The sequence below is a fragment of the Gossypium arboreum genome, chromosome 12 (genome assembly GCF_025698485.1).
Source record: "Gossypium arboreum isolate Shixiya-1 chromosome 12, ASM2569848v2, whole genome shotgun sequence".
In the NCBI taxonomy this organism is placed as follows: Eukaryota; Viridiplantae; Streptophyta; class Magnoliopsida; order Malvales; family Malvaceae; genus Gossypium; species Gossypium arboreum.
Window position 1 is genome coordinate 89,859,195 of NC_069081.1, and position 5,926 is coordinate 89,865,120.

Sequence of the window (5,926 nt, forward strand, 5' to 3'; positions counted from 1 at the left end):
TTTAGGGAAGCCAGACATTGTCGAGATTTTTTAGTATAGTGGGTTTCATCGTTTATATGGTTACTTCTTAAACTGTAAGGTCCTCTTTATATACTGAAGCTCATTTTTTCATTTAATTGGTAACATGGACAATTCACACTCTTCGACTTCACTCATAAATTTTCTAGTAATAGATCTTTCACAACAAGATCTATCTTATACAATAACTCATAATTATATTGATCTCAAATGTGTTCAAAGTCGAGCAAAGTAGAAGGAGGCGGTTATAATGGCCTAGGAGAGAGCTTGGCTCCTCTCAAAAAAATTTTGAAAAATTTTGATTTTTTTCCTTCAATTATTTTAAAAAATTTAATTAGACGTCCTAAATCTTTTTGAAAGATTTCATTTTTCTCCTTTGTCTAATTTTCGAAATTTTTAAAATCTTATTAGACATGATAAATAGTCTCAGGATCCGTCACTAAAACAAAATCTTATCCTTAACTGATATAAAGTAAATCAAATTTCTTATGGCTCAATCTGATATTTCGGAATGTTAATTTACATTAATGGCGGATAAGTTTGACAACCGACCAAAAAGATGTTCTTTTACAAGACCAAAGTGAAGGAAAAAAATATTATTCGATTTACTGTAGGGGAAGGGTTTTACCTTCTAGAAATTTTTTTTTTATAAAATTAAAAAAAATTACACTATTTATCATATTTATCGCTTTGAATTTAAAAACTATTACTTTCAAACAATGTGTTTCAGGGAAATCTCTTCCTGGAACTATTGAACCACAATTTCTCAAATTTGGTAAGAAAAGAAAAATCATGGAGAAATTTAACTGAAAATTCTACGTAATTCAACAAAAAAAAAAAAGAAGAAGAAGAAGAAGAAGAAGAAAGATTTTGGCTTAATTTCCTGTAGTGCTTCACTGGATAATAAAAATATTTTAACAGAAAAGGATAAATTTCTAAGTAAGTCCTTGAACTTTGTTACTTAGATAAGTTTCCTATACTTCTATTTCATTCAAATAAACCCGTCAGCTCTAATTTGTAACCGTATAAGCCCTTAATAAGCCGGAGGAGATAAGGGCCTTGAGAAAAAAAAATATTTAATCCTTCCAAAAAATTAAAAGGTTTCAATTTAAATCTTTTTAGGCTAGGGCTAAACGGGAATTTTTCATTTTTGACCCCTCCAAAAATTAATAATTTAATTTAATTCCTTTTTTAACATGATTCTTTTTTACCTTTAGTCCGCTGAAATTTTAAAATTTTATCTTCATTCTTTGTCTTTGCTTAACATAAATCAATATTTCATTCGAAATATAGAGGTTATTTTAGTGCAATAAAAGCAGTGAGGAAGGCAAAAGTAACAGATAGAGGCAGTAGCCTTACCCTAAAAATGGTAGATTTATCATTTAATTTCTTAAATATTGTATAAAATTATATACTAATATAATAACAAAATTTTATTTTAATACCTAATAATTTATAATTTATCTCTAACCTCTAAAATAATTTTCTAGCTTCAATATTCCTGAATAACCAGCATATTTAACAACAATGAACTAGTTAAAGATCTGTTTTACATATATATATTCCATGCATTTAACTTCAATTACTATATGATATTAATTTGATGTCTATTCATCAAATATTAATCTAAAACGAATCTAAGGGAATTGGCAAGAACTCTAGCCTTCTAAAATAAAAAATAAAAAATTATTCAAGTCTATTTATAATTTATAAAATTTTAAATTAGTAATGATAAAAATACATTTTAACCTCCAAAAATTATAAATATATAAGCTATTAAAATCATAAAATTTATATTTAATTCAGAACCAAAATTTTGGTTAACCCCCTCCCTGAAAAATGGGTTTGCACATGCAGATATCACTACTCACACGCAAGCCACTACGAACCCAAAAGTTCCAAAAACACAAAGAATTGAAATTCTATGGTGTTCAGAGTTTTTGTCTGTCTTAATTCCTCGTGTCTAAATCAAACATTTGGAAAAAAAAAAGAAAGAATAAGAAGACATTTTTGGTTGGCTTGCTTTATAAATAAGACCACAATTCTCTCATTGTCTGCAAATAAACATCTCACTATACCATCCCTTTAGTTATTACCACCTACAACTGAAACTTTTTCAAGCTTTATAATAGTAGCACTGTAAAAGCAAAAGCAAAAGCAAGAAAGAAACATGGAGTTTAAGAGAAAGAACAAGACACAGCTCTTGTCTAAGATAGCCACTAACGACCGACATGGAGAGAATTCACCATATTTTGATGGGTGGAAAGCTTATGACAATAACCCTTTTCACCCTACTCAGAATCCCAATGGTGTCATTCAAATGGGCCTAGCAGAGAATAAGGTATGTATGTATGTATGCATGCATGTGTTTGTATGTAGGTAATCAGTAGGGTTGAATTTGGTTCGATATTCAATTTTTCTACGTTAATTTGGGTTTAAATTTATTGGACTTTATTTGACAAAAATGATTTTGTTTTATGATTTTTAACTTTATTTGATAAAATTTTAAAGTATTTTAATTTTTAATTACATGAAAATAATCAATAACTCTTGCATAATTTTTTAAAAATTCATGATTAGTTTTAGAAAACATAGGTTATTTTTGTTTTCGTTGAATTGACAAGCTTCAAACTTATATAAACGCAAAAATATTTTTTAAATATTAAATTTGATATCTTAGATTCTGTGATTTTTATTTTATTTCTCATTTTATATAAAATAAAATATTTTTATATTTTATTATTGGAAATAAAATAAAAATAAAATATTTTTAAAAATGAAAAGAAAATAGAAAATAAAAAATATTTTCCTAGCCCTAGTAGTTGGTTGATTAATTTCCATTTTTGTTTCGCTTTTCAGCTTTGCTTTGATTTGATAAAAAGTGGATAATGGAAAACCCTGATGCTTCCATATGCACTGCTGGAGGAGTTGATAAGTTCAAAGATGTTGCAATCTTTCAAGATTACCATGGCTTGAAAGAGTTTAGAGAGGTAATCAAATTTGAGTGAATGTTAGATACGAATATATATTTAAAAATTAAAATCTATGTTTATATCTGAATACGTGTAAAAAACGGGTTTATTTCAGGCTATAGCGAAGTTTATGGGAAGAGTAAGAGGAAACAAGGTTATATTTGATGCGAACCGTATAGTGATGAGTAGCGGAGCCACAGGAGCAAACGAGACGATTATGTTTTGCTTAGCCGATCCAGGCGACACTTTCCTTGTACCTTCTCCTTATTATCCAGGGTACGTATCTTATAAATATTGAAAGATGATAAGGTTTGAACCCATGTCATTTAAGTATTTGACAGTAGCATATATAGAATATATTTTTAATCCTATTTATAAAGTTTTTTAATCCTACTATAGGTTTATAAAATATTATCCTTTTTCAATATATTATAAAGAAAATAATTTTGAAATATTTTAAAACTTAGATTTTTCAAAAAAAAAAGTATAAAATTAAACCCAGCCCAAAGTGGAGTAGGCCACTTGGCCCATAAATGCCTCATATGAAACGTGTTTATTCACAAATAATTCTTCTTCTTTTGGATTAATTGTACTAAATATCCTAATCAATCATCCATAACTTCAATCCATTTATAGTCTCAAAACATTCTTATTGAGGTTTAAGTTAATAGTTAGGCTGATGAAAAGAGTCGTCAATACAATTTTAATATTTTAAAGACTTAATTTGAATATTTTAAAGTTTATGAATCAATTTAAAATTTCGGTAATAATTTTGATATGTTAGTGAAATTAAACTTTTTTATATTTTTTTCCATTAATTGAAGGTAATTGGTGGTTCAACTTAAGGTGTTCATGGGTCTGACCAAGTCGAGCTTAAGTATGATATTAATATACTTTAAGCTTGCCCAAATTCAGTCCGGCCCAAAATATGGATCTAAAATTTTGCTTGAACTTGCTCGTACTTATAAATGATTAATCCAAGCTTATTTTAGACCCACTCATATATTTTTAAATTTTTTAAAAAACATATATTTATATTATTTTAATTTAATATTTAATAATATATTTTGTATTCATTAAAATTTTATATATAGGGATCTTTAATATTTTTAATATTTACATTATAGTAGTATTATATATTACTATAGATTTAATTTTTATGTGTTATAAATTAGATAATATAAAATATTACAAACTTAAAATAGGTTTAACCAAGCTTGGGCATTGAATGTTCAAAGCTTGAGCCTAACCCATATTTTAAACAGATCTAAATTTTTGCTAAATGATTAAAAAATAATTAAAAATTGGCTTTAACTAAAATTTTTAAAATTTTAAATTTTAAATTTTATATTGTTGGAACCAAAAACAAATAATCTCACCGATTGAATCACTCATTCGATTCTTATATCTGCTTTGCTCATTATTTGAAAACTGTGTAGATTTGCCCGAGACCTAAGATGGCGCACTGGGTTAGAAATAGTTCCAGTTGACTGCAAAAGCTCAAACAATTTTCGTATAACGAGAGCTGCCATGGAAGATGCCTATGAAAAAGCTCAAAAATGGAACCTCAATGTCAAAGGCATCATCATAGCGAACCCTTCGAACCCTTTAGGCACCACATTGGACATTGCAACGATGAGAAGCTTAGTCGCTTTTGTCAACGAAAAGAACATTCACCTCGTTTGCGACGAAATCTATGCTGCCACTGTCTTTGACTCCCCTCGATTCGTTAGCGTTGCCGAGGTTATACAAGATATGGATTGTTGCAACCGCGATCTCATTCACATTGTTTATAGCTTGTCCAAGGACATGGGGATCCCAGGTTTTCGGGTCGGGATAGTGTACTCATTCAATGACGATGTTATGCTTTGCGCTCGTAAGATGTCAAGTTTCGGATTGGTGTCGTCGCAAACACAGTATTTGCTTGCTTCAATGTTGTCCGACGATGGGTTCGTGGGGAACTTTTTAAGGGAAAGTTCTAAGAGGTTGGCCAAGAGGCACTATGTTTTCACCAAGGGGTTGGAACAAGTTGGGATTTCTTGCTTAACAAGTAATGCCGGTTTGTTTTTTTGGATGGACATGAGACCGCTCCTTAAAGAGCAATCTTTCGAGGGCGAAATTGAGTTGTGGCGTGTGATTCTTAATGAAGTGAAACTCAATGTTTCCCCGGGCTCATCTTTTCAATGTTTTGAGCCGGGTTGGTTTCGAGTTTGCTTCGCAAATATGGATGACGAGACTGTCGAAGTAGCCCTCAACAGGATTCGAGCATTTGTGCTCGATCGAGAGAATCAAGAATCGACTAGGTCAAAACATTGTTGGCGGAAGAAACACCTTCGCCTCAGTTCCTCTTCCACTAGATTGTATGACGAGACCATAATGTCTCCATGCATGATTTCCCCTCACTCACCACTTGTTCGGGCGAAGACTTAACAAATACTTAAAATCAACTTAAATTCGAAACCCTAAATTTTATGATGTTTGAACTTAACAGTGGATTTATTAAACCACTAGGTTACTAATTTTTTCTCTGTATATTTCTGCATTGAAAATTTTTGCCGAATGTAAGCATTAAGTTTGTGGGAGATGAAATATATATTGTTCTAGCATTGTAACAAGAGTTAATATTTGGTACATTAATGATATATATTTTTTTATTTTACAAGTAGCATTAACAAATTGTTATGTGTCTCTTTATATATATATATATATATATATATATATATATATATATATATATATATTTTTCTTAATATTTTATTTTAAAATAACTACTGATATTATAAAAATAATAAAATAATACCAACTTATTGTATAAGGACTAAAATTTGAATTTAAATATTATAAAAGGACTAAAATTATAATTTAACCTATATATTTCATAAACATATTCAAGTAATTACAACAAAAATCAAACTAATCCAAAACAGGACGAATGT

The 5,926-nt window shown here is 29.2% G+C and overlaps 1 pseudogene; it reads left to right on the forward strand.

The window, feature by feature from the left end:
* Positions 1 to 1,924: 1,924 nt before the first annotated feature.
* Positions 1,925 to 5,652, forward strand: LOC108478985 (1-aminocyclopropane-1-carboxylate synthase-like; annotated as a pseudogene).
* Positions 5,653 to 5,926: the final 274 nt, after the last annotated feature.